The following is a 17,536-nucleotide window of genomic DNA, read 5'->3' as shown; positions in this document are numbered from 1 at the left end:
TGTTGCGGATGAAAAACAATGCAGGACTGTTTCCAACTTTCACTCACAACATGAAGCTGAGAGAAAAATAACAGACAACACAGCTGAGAAAATCAGCGAACTTCTCATGCTGAGGGCAGTCAGTGTCTTTCATATTAGCACTCAGCACAAGGCTCTGATTTCTGCCAGCTGATAGTGCTCACCTATGCATCAGGACTCCAGGCAATCTAAGATTGGAATCCAGAAAATGCACAATTTCTGTCCCTGTGTTGGAAAAAATTTTGCTCTTTTTAGCTTGTGATCTTTACATATAGTTTGAGGGCTGAACCCTCACACAGGCAAAAGGAATTCTGCAATTGACTTAATAGAGGAAGTCAGTGACTATTATGGAATTAGGGGCAGAATTAATTGCTGGGATAAGGGACAGATGGGAAAGGAGTGAGAGAACACAGTCTGACTTCAGCTTTGGTAAATTAGGGAGAAGCTGAAAGCCCCACGGGTCCCCTATTCATGGGCTGAAAAGTTCTGTTTCATGCACGTGCACAAACCAAAAGTGATGGTTACACAGATGAAAAAAAAAATCCCCTCCTCACTCTTTTGAGGGAGTCTGACTCATGATTTTCAGACTTTTGGGGACTTTTAAAGGCTTTTCTCACAGTAGAAGCCACAGCACTGAATAAGCAAAGGTGGGTGGGAAGGTCTCACACCAGCGACAAGCAGAAAGGAGCAGTGAAGCAGTCAGGGCATTTCTTAATTTTTAGCACTGGATTCTGTGCTTTGAACAAGATTTTACTAAGCTACCTTTTGGGGCAAGGTAGAATTTGTTTTGATGACTAGGTTTCTAACATTTAAAGAAAAAGAGAAATTTACTTTCCCTGCTCAGAAGCCATGCAGACACCTGACCTTTGTGACCAGGGCTGGGATACAAGCTTCTGTCACTTGAGCTAGTACCTTTCCAGGCAGTGTGGAGGTTTTCCTCCCCTGTGTGGAGGCATGGATGCATTGGCTCTGCTTTGCCATGCACAACCCTCCCCATCACTTCTGTTCCCTTCTCTCTTCCACCACCACTTATTACTTGCCTTATTTTTATTCTCCTCTGGTCCCAGCACTGCAGAGCCTGGCCAGCTCCCTCTCCCATCCAGCCTCTCTTGCATAACCCAAAATATCTGCTTCTGGATCTCTCTAACACTGCTGCTTTTCCTGCTAAGGAAATTAAAGAAATGATTATTTAGAGGATTTTGGGAGAAACTCAGTTCTGAATTCACAACCAGCTCTCCCTGATGAGGAAGATCTGTTTGACATGCTGTCTTCAGCATCCACAGTGGAAGGTGCTTTGGACAATTTCATTGATGACCTCTAGAAGGACCCTACCAGCAAAGTGCTTGGTGTTTGTCACCAGGCTGTGTTTGAGGAAGGGATTTCTGTGGCACTAGCACAGGTGATGCCTTCCCTCTCCTTCAGGCAAGCACTGCAAGCACTGCAACCTTGTTCCAGCTGTTAAAACTGTTAGAGGTCTTTGACTCCTCTTCACATGATATGATACCAGACTATATGAGTCCTCTGATGTACATCTTTTTTTCATGAAAATTTTAGGAATTTCAAAGCCCAGTTCTGCACACTTGAATTGGAAGGAATCAAGCGCATCTGGTCTTTAGCTGGAGACTACCTCTGGTTTCTGCAAAACTTCAGTAGCATGTGTGCTCATCACCTATGTTTGTTTTTCATTTTCAGTAATCCTTAAAAGTTATGTTCCTACCCTAATGAATGCATTGATCTTTTCCAACTTAGCTACTTTGGCAAAGGTTGTGTATGGTTGATCAGATACGTGGTAAACAAACGTTACTGTCAGTCTCAGTTCACTTCTGAGTAAGAGAAGCCCCCACAAGCCAACAGAAGTATTAATGTACAGGCGGAACCAGTGGTTAGGCTGATTTTTTTTTTATTTTAGGAAGACTCTTTGCTGACCCATTTGCTCTGTACGCCAAAGAAATGCAGCACTGCAGATAGGAGCTTTTCTCTTCAAACCACTGACATGCACAAATGGTTTAATCTTTTTTTTTTCTCCCTTGCGCAGCCTTCATTTCTGTACCAACGTTTACGTTTTTATGGATGAGTAATTGAGAGGGAGAATGCACACTAAGAAGGTAAGACTGCAGAACAGTGTCTGTTTAGCTTTGGGAAGACTCTAGCCCTTGCTTAAGCTGATATTCCTGCTATGCTTTTCTATGGGTGCAATCTGAATCGACTGAAATGCAAATCTTTCTGAATAATGTGTAGACTGGTGTGTTCTGGATTAAGAGCGATGGGTCCCCATATAGTTCATCCATTTTTATTCTCCCTTGTGTAGATTACCAACAGAGAGGAAGACGATTGTGTGCTGATAATGACTGCTTCCAAATATTTAACTTCTAGCATGTAGAGGCAGATTTTTCCCAGTCTGGAAATTCTTCTCTATTTCTGACAGGAAAAATAATTCACTGTATCTTTTAAACCTTTCTTTTCCTAATGTAACTTTGCCTTATTAAATATTAGGCAGTGCTTTGCCTCTCACATGCCCGTTCAGCAAAGCATTTGCTCTTTCATTATTCAATCGGAAAAGGATAATATCTGGGAAACAACAAGATTGTATCTGAAGACACAAATTCAAATCAAGGATCCCTTCTTTAGTCAACTCTGACCAATCCTCCAGCTCACAGACTGAGTCTTGTCCAGTTTCAGAGCACGTAATTTTAATACTACTCCTTCTAGTTAAGAGCTGTATCTTCTGTTTTTTAGGCCTTTGCTTATCTCTGACAAAAGAATAATTCTTAATGGCAGTTAGCTAAGTGAAATCCTTCTGGCGGTTCTGGTTTTCCCACAAGACAGCCTCCAAAATTAGGGTCTTTGGGGTGGTGCATTTGTATCAGTGATACAACACATTGTTGTACAGCATTTTAATGCAGTACGACTTCTGATTGATACAAATACGCAGACTGTGCAACATGAACCAGTAGAACTGTGCAGCCAAAACCCATCTGCTGTCTGTAGCTGCCCACACAACGTCCCTGGCTATACCAAGCACCCCGGACCTGCATGCTGCTCCCCAGCGTTGAGCATGAGCTCTACCCCAAGCCTCTGCAGCCTGCTGCAGCTGACACGGGGAAATCTGCCTTGGATTTTCTGAATGAATTGAAAATATAACCAGAGAGCTGATTCCTTGACAGCGGAGACACTGAAAGAAACGACTGAGAAATCAATAGACAAGCTCAATCCAAACTCCTCAGTACATGGCCTGCAGTCACCAGAAATGACATGGTGTGTCACAAATACCCCTTGCTCTGCTGCCCCTCTGCATACTTGTGTGCCTCGGGCCAGTGACACTGCGAGTGGAAACGTCCTGAATCATGTCCAGATGCTTCTGCAGCTTACCCATTGGCACTGGGCAGTTCTGCTGGGCTTAGAAAAAGCATCTTAGGAAGTGATAGCAAAGAAAAGGCAAAAGGCCACACCGCCTGTGCCCAAATATTTCTGTGTGGTGGAGTACTCCAAAAACAGCAACATTTTCCATTTCTAAAAACAAGAATTCTGCTCATCTCTTTCTAGGTCACTCATAGCATCACACAGATAACAGATCTTAGCAAAATGTCACCAAAGATAAAGCTTGGGGTTTTCAGAACAGTGCCTCTGAAGACGTGCACTTTATTTAGGCGTCTGCACAGAGGGACAATTTTCATGTGCTCTTTCCAAGACTTTCTGTCAAAAGCATTGGCCCACATAGTATCATCATATGGGGGGATTCAGCAGTTAGGCAGGTGGGTCTGTGTGTTTCGACAGGGAAAGGAAAGCTGCAATGGTCCATTTAAACACTGATCGCAAAATAGGAAGGAGCAGTGGCCACGCCATTGTCTGTACCACCAACTTTGCTGTTTTCTGACTAACTGTGACTCCTGAGGACTGAGTCACCTAACTGATAGCTGCCAGTGCAACAGAGACAGCTTGCAGGCTGGAAACAGCAGCTCAAGCTTTTATCCCGAAACAAGCCTCTTTGCGCCCTGCTCCACTACGACTGAAATTTGCAGCTGAACAGCGGGCAAGCAGGAAGGCCTAAACATGCACAATGTACCTCATGCAAGGGAAGATTCTGCAAAATGTAGGGCTGATTGCTGGTTGCAGCACAGCTTTTGGAGTTTGATGCCAGAATGGTGCTTTCCTATCAGGTCCTGCGTAGTTCAAAAGCCTTTACTTGGAGAAAATAGAATAGTCCCTATTTTCATGAGCTAGTCAGTAAAATAATGATCTTTGGCTAAAATACATATATATATATATCACTAAGCCATAATCACAATATTATTTTCTTTTGAATACCAGTTAATGTTCAAGGTGCTTGAGTCCATCTGTGGCCATACAGATAGCAGCTGTGCCGTGTCTTGACACGAGGAGGGAAAATACATAGGCTTGTTTCTACTCTTCTCTGTTCTCGCCTGACTGGAACAAAGTTAAACAACCACAGACATAAGGAAAAATAATCGCTGAACAGAAATGGAAATGTGAAATACGTCAAATGATATTCTTTTTTTTTTTTTTTTTCTGTCGTCAGAGGTGCTCGGGGGTTGCATGTGGCCAATAAGAAAAGAATAGACAGGCAGTCTGCAGAATGGGAGATTTCTGACGGTGAAGTCCTATTGAGGGTTTTTTTTTGGAACAGTTACATATAAGACACCAAAGGAATGGTTCAGAACTACTATCCCCACCTACAGTGTTTCTTTCCCTTTTCATTTACGGTAACAATGTTCAGGCAACAGTTTGGTTTTTTCAGTTCCCACTTACTATTCATTGTGAAACTTGGTAAGATGGGCTATGTTTCAATGTTCCTCCACAACTGTACGGATTAACACATTTTTCTTCAACAGCTTTTTGCTATTATAAATGCATCCGACTGTTTGGACCATTCCTTGGGACAAATGGTTGGCATCAGTCTGTCCTAAAACTTCTGCCATTCCTCTCATTTTTATTCATGTTTATAGAAAACATATACAAATGATTCTGATTCCTTGTATAGCTGCTGAAATACTGAGTATCAAAACTAATCAAATAAATCCTCATCATTGGTACAGCAGGCAACTTAGTAATAGGCACGTTTTGGAGCAAAGAGCAGATCCGTAAGAACAAATACTGAAGTAAAACTCCATGTAACAAGAGCAACAACTGCATGGCAAACCACAAAGATCACCTTTCAAACTGAAATATTCCAAACTTTTTAATGGTAATAATAAGCCCCAAATCAAAGCTTTTACTCTAAGCCAGATTGTATGCTCAAAACCAAAGGGATTCATTTGGTTATGCCACAGAACAAGGAATCTCTCCAAACCGCACTATGAGTGCTGCCATTGCTTTTACTTAGTAACTACAAAAAATTTTATTTCAGGTTATTAATGCCTTATATTCATAGAAAAGTAAATTTAAATTCATGAACATTTAGTAGCTCTGTATGTAGATGTGGCACTGGGACATGGGTTAGTGGGCAATATTGATGGTAGGTGGACGGTTGGACTGAATGATCCTAGAGGTCTTTTCCAACCTCAATATTTCTATGATTCTATAGAATTCAGCTGAGAACAGCATGAAATATCTGAGTCCTAGTCTGTTTAGCAAAACTTGAGCTTCTATGATAGCAAGTAAAAGCCCCTCTTACTGCCATTTCCAACTCTAGAAATAATACCCAAGCTATTGACAAAGTTTCCAGGAAAAAAACATTTGCAGTAGTTGGATATCATATTTAAAGCAATCTTCAATGAGAATTTTTGATATCTGACAACAACTTTTTCAACATCTGGGAATTATCCACTGCTTGAAAACTCTCTGGTGCCTAAACACTCCTTTGGTAGACAAGTTTGCCTTTGACCATTGTTTACTCTTTTGTGTCACAAATAGTATCTATCGCTTTCACTGCCTGACACTAAACCTGGTTGATAGGTACATCAAAATTAAATCTAACTAAGTGTGTAAACTGTGAAAATTAGGTTAGGAGGCAGTTTGATTGTTTGGCAACCCTTGCAGAGTCTGTCTGGGGAAGCTGCCAATGTCTGTGCTTCGTGTGTACACAGCAGATCTGTTTGTACATCACTGCTGCCACTGTGTCTCTGGCAACTGAGAAAATGTGACCTGTCAGCAGTGGTACTTCTGTCCATGCCAATGCTGATTTGACTTCACATCACCACCTCCCACCAGCTTCACAAGAATTAATCAAAAGTCATTCATGAAAAGCTTTCACTATACAGCAGTTTTGATTTCTGCTCCACACAGCCCGCAACAAAAATTCAAAGAGCCGGGCCGTTTGACCTCATGTAGCCTTTTTCCTCCAACTCACAGCACTCTCATCAGCACTACTGAAATCATCACATCTTTATTCATGGCAAGTATTCACATTGCGAACTTTTGCCACCTTTTCCATCACACCTCTTCCTGGAGTGACCCAGTGCCATACTGACCTGCAGAGCTAGGGGCTGACAGGAAACACGCTGTGGGGGCTGTCATGGAGCTCCGGAGGAGTATGGGCCGCTTCTCAGCAACTTCTATGCTTGGTTAATTCAGTCTTTTTTGGAATAATTTTGAAGAAATCCTGTTAGGGAAATGCACTTAAAACTTCTGTTTAAATCCCACGCTTAAATCCAAGAACATCCCTTCCCCTCTCTGAGCAGTGCCCCTCGGCCCCCAAAATGGCCACTGGGTTTCTGTGTAGCTAATGCACACAGTTCAGCTTCCACCACAGCGGTTTTTTGGGGCACTTCTGTTGGAGGACAGTGTGAGAATATAACAGTTGACAGAATGCTGATGTGAACACTACATGTTTTCACATAGATTTACAAGTGCTGTCTTTAATTGTGCTGCATCTTTACTGCATTGCTTGTCATAACTTATTATACCTTTACTTACATTTTCCAAAATACTCTGTGGTTTCAAATATAAAGTATGCTCCACATTCTTGATTATATAAGCAATAACTAAGCTTATTATAAGCTTATAATAAGCAGTGACAGACTTTTAATTTACCAACAAAATAAAGTCATCTTCCTGAATGAATCAACAAAGCCACCAGGCCATTTTCAAGTAAAGCGATACCACATTGCCAGAATGACAAGTACAGCATTGCCACACAGACAGTAAACAAGAACTGAATTGGAGAAACTTCATCTGGACTTTCTATAGTGAATCATCTCTTTTTTTTTTCTTTTTCTAACAGGAGGTTGAAGAAAGGGTGATTCGTTCTACTCTGAATTCATTTTCTGTTTCATTACAGCTGTTTTCTGCAATGTCTTTTGAGCAATCTTGGAAGTGCAGCATAATAGCCCACTTACTATTAAATCAGTCCCAGCAGAAGAGAAAACCAAGTCTGTGGGAAAGAAGAAACATTTTCTCTTTGAGGTTTAGGAATAAGTGGAAAATTGGGGAGGCAGAGTTGAATGAACAAATCCTTCTCAAGGCAAAGAAAATTCATCTTTTTAAAACAGTATCCTGAAGGCAGAGCACAGACAGTCAGTATTAGGTGTAAATCATAGAATTACAGAATCACAGAACAGTTTGGGCTGAAGGGGACCAAAGATCATCAAGCTCCAACCCCCGCCATGGGCTGGTTGCCACCCACTGGATCAGACTGCCCAGGGCCCCAGCAAACTTGGCCTTGAAAAATAGCAATGTGGGCTTTGAAACTGTGAGGCACGTGGAAGCTTTTCCTCAGCCAGCAGAAAAGTGAATTCTCAGGAGGGCTGGTGAGGCAGCAACACGTTTCGTTGCAGCCAGTGATGGTGATGCTGCAGATGCACCGGGCCAGCCAGAGCTGGGGCGAGGGGAAGGAAGCGGTGGAGGAGGATGCACCGATACCACTGATGCAGCACCTAACACCACGGGAGCACCACACGCCAACATGCTCCCAGGGCCAAAGTGAAGTGAGCATAGGCTGAAAGCTAAAATAACAAGGAATCAGAGGGATAAGCCAGGTTTGAGAGAGGACCTTTTTCACAGATGGGGAAGCCTGGTTTTGAGATTCCTAACAAGGAAGCTGAAATAAACCATCATCTCTCTTACTCAGACAGCCAGCATGACCACAGAGCTATCGCTAGTTGTGACTAATGCCTAAAGCTGAGAACCTGCAGGTCTTGTGTCTTGCAGCAGGAGGTACATGCTAGGCTCTGAAGTCACTTACTTATCTACAAGATAAGTGTCACCTTCTTATCTACAAGACACCTACTGTAACCATATCTTCACCTTTTTGAACAGAAGTTTGAGGTGACCTGTGCAATGAGGTGTTCTATACCAATCGCAGAGCACTGGTGTTGTTCTTACCTCACCTGACGAGATTCAGCATGGGCAAGACCATCTTTGCAATCATGGGAGATGTATCTCAACCATACGGCTCCTCAGCAAACAGCCACCTCTCACATTAACCAGAGGACATTTACTACTTGGAGGGTGGGGGAAAGCTGCCAGAGTGCCCCAATGCTGCCTGTGTAATGGTGAAATAGCAAAAAAGCAAGCAGGATACAAGTCTTTCACACACAGGCAAGAATAGAAAGATACTGAGGAATGGGAGTGAGAAAAAAAATATGTGGGGAGAGAAGAGCAGGGGCACAGTTTAAAAAGAGATAAAGATATCTCTTCCTCCTATCAGAACAGTCTCCTTAAATGCAACCCATAGTTCCTTTCTTTCTCTTTAGCCATTTATAATGTGAACCAGTTCATACCTGTGTGCAGGCCTTGTGGAGTAGGGCTGTGGGAGAGGTACATGACAGCCTTCCTTTCATCTGTTAGCACTGGCCCACTGTTATACATTCCTGCATCTCGTGTATGGCTGCAACCCCTGCTTCTCACTTTTGATTGCCTGTTCTTGACATTAGCTGTGAATAAATGTAAAAACATATCAAGTATGGATGCAGGGAAGAAGAAGCAACAGCTCAAGGTTCCTCCAATCCTGTCCTAAGGCATATCCCAAATATTTTCAGTAATGTATCCTTTTCCTAAACAGGCACAGCAACAAAGAAGTCTTTGTGTGGGACTTAGGGTTTCCCCTTTTCAACCCACACATGAGCAACAACCTTAACAAGAGGAGGAGTTCGTAGAGTAGCTATGATGTCATTCAGACATCAAACCTGTCAATCTACAACCTCCTGATGATGTGTATGTAGTGCATTCAGGCAAAAATCCTACAGTGGTTGTAGAACTGTAAAACATTCTAAGCTGGAATGTACCCACAAGCATCACTGAGTCCAACTCTTGGCTTCACACAGAACCACCCAAAAATCAAATCATATACGTGAGGGCATTGGTCAACTCTCCAACTAGGCACCCTAGGGTAATTTAGCCAGTGGTGGATCTGGGCTGCTATTCTTGCACTGTTGTGATGTCTACACTATTACAAGCCAGCTGTTGGGAACCTGGCAAAAGTCTGTTTCCATTCTGGCAGGGAAGCCAGAACAGGTCAGTTTCACCCATCTTTTCCAGTACAGTGCTACCCATAGGATTGCTGTTCCTCAGATACTTCAAATCCTGCTTCTTCTACTGTGCTCTGCATGAAAACTTTAGCTAGCCCCTTCATCAGCCAGGCTTCTGAAAAGGAAGCTGAGGGCTACTCTTCTCCTTTCCTACATTCTAGAAGAAGTTCACTTCATCTAGGTCTAGTCTTCAATCATGGAAAAGATTGCCTGTTTTACTACTAATGCTGGAGCTCTTCTGTTAAATTTTTTCACTCCAATTTCCTGGAATAAAAAATAAGTCATTTCCCCTCTGAGAGCTCAGGGAAGAGAAGACTGGCACAAAGGCTCAGCCTACGTAACTGAATGGCTCCATAAGATGCTATGGCATAAACCACCAATCAGTATAAATGGTTTGCACAAGACTTACCCGCTACTCACACTTCATTATTTTTAAACATCTGAGTGCTCATTTATTCCCATCTGTGTGATCTACTAGGATTACTTATCGTTCTGCTCAGCAATACACAATGTATGGAATAAAATAATGCAGGTGAACAATGGTATTTGTGCTGCTGCTGTTCTCCATACTGAGTCAAATGAAGCATCTGAAGTCCATAGTGTTGTTAGCTCTGTTTGCTTTGCTAGCTCTCCCAGCTGTTCTCACACACAGTCATGCAGCATACAAACAACAGTATTATTAGTGAGCAGATCGAGCACTATTTAGATCTTTGGTGCTTGAAGGGAAGAGGTTATTTGCTTTCCTTCTAGATAATGGTCTATCAAAATATAAACCGCTCCACCCTGGTTTCAAAACACCAACATGCTAAGGTGGGGTAAACCAACTGCATTTTCTTCCTGCCTTTTTTTAATAAACATTTTTGTTCATCTTCAAGCAACAGCAGTTAAGCAAAAAAACAAAAAACAAAAAAACAACAAAAAAACACAACACTGAGCAACGTATAGGAGACTCACCTCAAAGACAGTCTTTCTTGCTATCCACACACAACATCATCGATTTTTGAAAAAATCATGTTCCTAATACCTGTGCATAATACAGAACATCAAGTTAGAGGACAGAGAATGCAAGAACCGGACTGGTCATAGTGCTGTGATGCCTGTCTGCCTCTCCTTTGCAGATATACTGAAGCAGCTCTCAGGGCTTACTTGGAAAGGAGCAGAGCAAATTGCACCAAGGGCTTGTGCGGTGCCTGGCCTAGTGTGGTCCCTGTGGGGAGAGCTCTGCCATTCTCATGCTGAAGCTCTCAGGCTGGAGGGCAACTTCGCTGTGCATCAGTGTTATTTCATAAATGCAACTGGGCTTTCTCTGCACGCACTCTAAGAAGCAAAAATAGGGAGAAAAAAAAAAAAAAAAGATGCTTCAAAAAACGATTTCATTTTAAATACTCTAAATCTACTTAGGTTTCTAAAGTACGTAAAAAGTAGAAGTCTGATTGCCATACAAAGGAGACTTGAGAAGAAAACTCAGCTACTTGTGCAAGTTAAATTTGAGAATGGTCACCTCGTGATGACTTATATTGGTTTTTGAATATACATGGACCACATCTTTCCCCTAAGCACTTACATCTCCTTAAATCTCAGCCTATGCAGGAAGGACTGGTTTATCTTTTGTAAGAGTGCATGGGTTTTAAGTTGAAAGGCTTCAGGGCATTTCATTAATTAGAAGTAAGAGATAATAGATACTTTGTGTTTTAAGTTACTTCCTACTGTATCCTCTTGATAAAATGAAGGCAATACGCCCTCACAATTTTCCATTTACACGGAATTCCACCAGTTTAATCAAAGTGAAACATAAGGTACTGTTATGGTCCTTGTACCTTCAGATTTCCTTACTGATAACCCACATACTATCCGTTAACCCATTGCATCATTCAGAAGAATAAACAACTTGGGCTCATTATACAGGAAGCTGAACAAAAAGGAAATAGAAAATATTAGCTTTCAAATATATATATTGGCCTTTGCACAGTTCAGACTGACATATTTTTACAGATCAAGGCTCTTCTTCAGAACAACCTGCTAACTAAAGAGAGAAAAAGTAGTTCCTATTTTACTTTACTAGTTTACTTTTTCAAGTAAACTATTTTGTTACACAATTTCCATCCCTAAAGGATGGATCTGGTGGTTGATAAAGGGTGCAAACGTCAAGACTTTATTTGTATTCTTTTATAGCAAGGTATTGAAAATCATTCAGGCTATACCAGCATGAGTGTGCATTTTTCTAAGCATCCTCCTGGTTTAGTAATATTACCACATGTACGTCAACGTGTATGTCTATGCTCCATGGACTTGGGACACTAATTGCTTTAACAGTGCTGAGATGATTATAAAAGCATTGTCTCAGCTTACAAGGTTGAAATAAATTGAATATGAACTAACTTTGCATAAATTAGGAAAGCATGCTGGCATCATAATGTCAAAGGGCAAATGTCTTCACACATAGTTTCTTTCTTTTATGTCTTTAATGTCTGGGATGCTTTTACCTCCTGTATCTAAAGGCAGCTTTTGATGGGTGGGGCTGCCATATGCAACAGCTGGCATGGGGTCTGAGCCCCAGGGAAGAGCAACAGCCACAGGATGGAGGCGCAGGACAATTCTTGGTGCTCCTCTTCTGAGCATCAGCTCTCATGGAGAAACAGCCAAAGAGATGTTCCATACTTTATAATATCGTATTCAGCAATTAGATCCACAGTGTCTCTAAGCCATTGCTTAGAGATTGGCTGGCTCCTCCTTGCAGAAATCACTGATTTGTAGGGGATGAAAGGGATCTTTAAAGATCATCAAGTTCAACTCTTTGCTAGAACAGATCCTCTACAGTATGATTCCAAATATCCAGGCAGGCTTTGAGTATCTTCAGAGAAGGAGACTTCACAACCTCTCTGGGCAGCCTGTTCTAGTGCTCTGTCACCCCCATAGCAAAGAATTCTTTTCTCATGCTCATATGGAACTTCCTATGTTCTAGTTGTTGCCCCTTGTCCTGTTGCTGGGCACCACAAAAAAGAGCCTAGCCTGGGCCTCTTGACTCCTGCCCATCAGATACTTATAAGCATCGATAAGATCCCCTCTCAACCTCTTCTCCAAGCTGAAGAGATCCAGGTTACTCAGCCTTTCCTCATAAAGGAGATGCTCCAGGCCCCTCGTCATCCTTGTCGCCCTCCACCAGGCTCTCTCTAGGAGAACCGAGGAGCCCAGATACACAGTACTCCAGATGTGACTTCACTAGGGCAAGGGGGAGAAAGGCGAACCTTCCTCAGGGCCAGGGAAGAGATGAAGTTGTCTTTACTTCCTTTTTTACTCCCTCTTTCATTCACTTACTAAGTGCTGTGTTCAGACACGAGATTTTTGCTTTTGTTCCTCCCGCATCCAGCTGCAGGAGGGAGTGAGTTTCTGTGTGGGTGTTTAGCTGGTGGCTGGGGTCATCTCACAGCAATGGGAAAGAGCTTGGTGTTTGAAAGAGGCTGGAAGCAGTCGCTTATGTTCTGGATGTTTGCCAACCCCACAGAACCATGCCTCATACGCTTCTGCAGTGTATCACAATCGTAGAATGGCTTAGGTTGGAAAGGATCTTAAGGATCATCTAGTTCCAATCCCCTGCCATGGGCAGGGCTGCCAACCACCACATCAGGCTGCCGAGGGCCCCAGCAAACCTGGCCTCGAATTGCAACATAGAGGCACTGTTCCCACATGCTTCTTCTTCTTATGGCCAATAATGAAAAAAGCACCTGATTCTAGATAGAAAGTTTAAACAGCACCAGTCAGGGTGTAATTCTATCCAGGTTACCCAGTCACCATTCAAGCATCTGAGCAACAGTCCACTGAAGAGAAGGATGCAACACAGTTCTATATTTAACAGGACCTGCTTGTATAGCTACATCTTCCAACAGCATACAGATGACCTAGAAAGTACATACTACTACTGCTGCTATAGAATTAGTGTCTTGCTGAGGGATTGGACCCTAACCAGGCAGCATAAAATACTCCTCCTTGAAACAAGCAGAGTACCACCAGAAGAAGCCATTTTGCCAACTCATTTGTAACTGGGAAAACATAGTTTCCTCTTTTCTTTCCTTCTGTTTTATGATTTTCTGTGGGATAAGGGAGCCTTATCCACTTAAAACTGAATTAGGTAATGCAACTCCCAGTACAGTGTCTTACCACTACAATAGCTTGTTATTAAAGCTGGCACACAGATTAATGATTGAGGTGGTGTAAGACTTTATAACAAAGGTTATTTTTTATTTCTTCTGTATTTGATTAAACTTCTTTACAATGGGAATACCTTTCTCCATAATTTATATCACAGTCCAAGAAAAGGGATGGCTAGGTTATTTCTAAGGCTACTTGTGAAATAGATAATATATCTTAAACAAACCTTGCAAATATAAAAAACTACTTTGGGTTAAGTACAGGTAATTTTCTTATACATATCACATTGTTCATATTGAAGACTAACTTTTCAGTCACATTCATAAATTTTCAGTGGGATTGAATCACATTATTTGGTCACATTAGCTTATTGCAAGGCTGCTTGTGAACTCTGACACTATTTTTTTGCTTATGCTATTGCAATAAAGAAATGTAACCAACAGATTTATACTGAAATTCTTCTAGGGTTTACCCACTGGGAAATCAATACAGAAAGAAGATTAATTCTGGGGGTATAATATCTGGTGGTTGTAGGAGAATTCCTTGACATATAGCAGAGAGCTAGATCAATCCTGATTAAGTAAAGCATCTGCAGAGGTGCAGAGCAGAAACGCAACACTGCCTTGTTGTGTAGGCAGGCTGAGTGCTGTTCAGTACCACACAAAGCCCAGACCCTGCTGGGTAGAGGTCCTCTGCATGCATACACTCATGCTTCTGCACACTGACACATTTGACTTTGAAGTGGACCTCACTTTCGCAAAAGGCAAAATCCAGTATATGCTATGTATTTTTTTCTCTGCTTTCTTTCTGTAAAGCATTAGCATAAGGAGATAAGCCCTTGTACTTTGTACATCTTCTCACCTTTTCTGATAAAAGAGTTCTCCATAGCTCTGGGATATTCGCTGCTCCGCTCCGATGATAGGGGAAGCACTGGCACCTGCTAATAAACCAGTTTATTATCAGGTAAACATAGGTTAACAAAATACTGCTCACCATAGCACTGGACATTAGACACCTGTTTTTAAGTTGCTGTGGCATTCTGCAACTTCACTGAAACCATGGCGTAAGTCTGCTAGATAGAGAAGTGAGAGACAACAATAAAATGAAGCAGGAGCTGAACTCACATGTGAGAAGATTTCATCTTCTTTCTGTCTCTCAACAAAAGCATCTACATAATTATCTTCTGGGGATGTTAACTGTATTTACATTGCTGACGCTATTCACAAGTCCACTAGAGAGCAGCTATGCCTCACATTTACTGTTTTTTCTTTCTTTTTTTTTTTTTTTTCTATTAGTTTCTCTGACATTTACTGCACTTAACACAAATGACTAATCAGACCTGAAAAGCTTTCCCAGTACTAGACTGAGGAACAACACAGGAATGGACTCGTTGCTCTGATTCAAACCACTGTAATCTCTTTCTTACCTCTGATCTGCTTATTCATACCAAATTGCAGTATCGTTCTTACAGAAATCCAGTACCTGAAGGGGGCCTGCAGGGGAGACTTTTTGTAAGAGCAGGTAGTGACAGGATGAGGGGAAATGGCTTTAAACTGGAAGAGGGTAGGTTTAGACTATATATTGGGAAGAAATTCTTCACTGTGACAGTGATGACAAACTGGAACAGGTTGCCCAGTGAGGTTGTGAATGCCCCCTCCCTGGAAGGGAGCCAGGCCAGCCTGGATGGGACTTTGAGCAACCTGCTCTAGAGGGAGGTGTCTCTGCCGATAAGCAGGGGAGTTGAAACTAGATGAACATAAAGGTCTCTTCCATCCCAAACCATTCTATGATTCTATGAAATCTTCATTCATATTCTGGTTTGGGACATTTCATTTAAGCTGAAGAAATGCAGAGCTGGTTTAGAGGCTTTTCCTCAAGCAAGCCTTGAGTAACCTGCATCATGCTTTCCACTGCATACCTTCAAGAAGGGTGGGAGTGCAGATTTTTTTGGAAGAAGTCCATTGCAAGGTTCAGTCATAGTGCTCACTGTGCTTCCAGCACCTTGCTTGTTCTTTCCAGTCAATGGATAAAACAGGAATTGAAAAATAGATAACTGAAGTTCTTGTGTATCATTTCCCCTAAGCACAAAGAAGTCTGTGCAGGTCCATGGCATAGCAGTCCATATCAACCCATATAAGGCCATCTTCCACTTAACTTATGGAAGATGTTAAACAACAGCAAAGAATATTTTACATAAATAAGGAGGTATAAAAATGTTATTGTATAAAATATTGGCTTCTCCTGGTTATTATTGTAATATTCGAAAGTAAATGGGTTAAACAGGCCTTCCTGTAAAACATCAATCAGCAGGCTAAATATAAAGGCACACTTCAAATTCCAAAAGTCACACTATTTAACTTGTAAAGGAGAAAAAAGAAACAACAACAAAAGAAATGACTGCTTGTCCAAAAAGCTGGTAAGTCAGATTCCTTAGCTTGGTCTGTTAATGAACAAAGCAACTCATTCTGGCCCTGTTAGAAGAAGAAAAGCATTACTAAAGTAGAGGAACATCAGCCTTTCTCCAGCCTCCAGACTTCAGTCAGATATATGCTTGCCAGGTTTTCCCTAAACCACACAGGCTTTTTACAGCTCTTCCAGATTTTTCCAAGAGAATGACTGGTAAAGGCTGCACTGCCTAAAGCAGGGTGCTGGGGTGAACCTTACATTTGTCAGAAGATGTATGCAGTGGCACAAAACACACTGCAGTTTCTGAGATGACAAAGCAAAAGGAATTCACTTCAGGATTAATATTCTGCATCAGACTATGAAGAAAAAGTTCTTTCCCAGCTCATAAAAACTATTAAAAAGAAATAACTGCAGTCTGAAATATTATAAACAGAAAATTGAAATGCTCATGTGAAAGTGTCAACATGAAATATTTTGATACTTCAAGTTATTCGTTTCATTAGAAAGTGAATAAAATCAATACAATCAAATAGGAACTGATAAGAGGAAAAATATGTTTTGTTTGATGCTTAGGCACTGAAATAATCTAGCAATAGAAGAGACAACAAGGCAAGGCAGAGATTGAGCAGGGAGAGCTTCTAAAGCATTTGACTATATCAGAAGGTAAAACAGTTCAATCTTTGTTCAATGTAAGGACGATTTAAGTAAACTGAATGATGGTTTTTATCTCAGGAAAACTCAGCATGGTCAACACAGAAATGTGGAGGGCAGTGGCAAGAAGAAAACAGGATGACAGCTACAGTGTCTATTGCTTTCTTCAACATGCAGCATTTTTAATGGCACCTTCCAAAATAGAGTAATGTTCGTCTTCAATTTCCTCCTGCAGATCCGCCGCAACAGCAATCTGAAAGAACGTCAGCCTCCTTTGATCTCCCCATACTGTTTTGGAAATTGCGTATTCGTCTCCTCTGTTCCTTCAGGCCATTTCTGACAAAAGCATTCTAACAAAAGCAAAGAGTTTTCCAGTTCTCATCTTTAATGTTTCCACTTCCCTCTGTGCTGTCACCCTTTGTGTAGCAACATCATATAGAATTATTTTGCAGACTGTAGAGTCCAATTGGCATCTTCTTACTGTATGGTGCACGGCATGGACACAAGTATGGAAGATCAGGGTGCTGAGGCTAAAAGAACTGCTGTCTGTGCACTGTTTGACCAGTCCAAAGGGCAAGTAAAATACAAGGTTCCTACTGATTTCAGCTCTTAACACTTTCTTTTGCTTGTGGCTGGGCTACAAGCACATACACAGTTGCCAGAAATGGCTCTGCTGATGGCAATAGTGGATGAAGTTCTGAGCTGAAGGTGAAGGCTGGGTAGGTCACATCCACCCTACCAGGGCATGATGCAGTTTGGTCTGGGTCATTCTGCAAACTCATTCCCTGAAAGCAAACACAAAGCTAGTGAATGGCTGGTACTGGAAAGAACGTCCTTTTGAGTTGGGCCCTCAACACTGGGAGATTAAGTCAGTTGAATGGGAGATGTAA

General features: G+C 41.7%; 1 protein-coding gene across 25 annotated transcripts in view; it reads right to left on the bottom strand.

The window, feature by feature from the left end:
- Positions 1–17,536, bottom strand: part of BBS12 (Bardet-Biedl syndrome 12) — a 91,629-nt gene that overhangs the window by 21,975 nt on the left and 52,118 nt on the right. For 13 of the 25 annotated variants that reach the window (XR_008206678.1, XR_008206679.1, XM_052682650.1 and 10 more), the window contains 5 exons: positions 14,451–17,431; positions 10,590–10,760; positions 10,398–10,467; positions 8,697–8,849; positions 6,447–6,577 (listed from right to left, as the gene is read on the bottom strand). The gene's annotated coding sequence lies outside the window, so the exon portion shown is untranslated. The other 12 variants (XM_052682642.1, XM_052682645.1, XM_052682651.1 and 9 more) reach the window with 12 other exon arrangements.

Source organism: Tympanuchus pallidicinctus, unplaced genomic scaffold, assembly GCF_026119805.1.
Source record: "Tympanuchus pallidicinctus isolate F22 unplaced genomic scaffold, pur_lepc_1.0 scaffold2, whole genome shotgun sequence".
NCBI lineage: Eukaryota > Metazoa > Chordata > Aves > Galliformes > Phasianidae > Tympanuchus > Tympanuchus pallidicinctus.
This window is presented reverse-complemented; position numbering and strand designations above follow the sequence as displayed.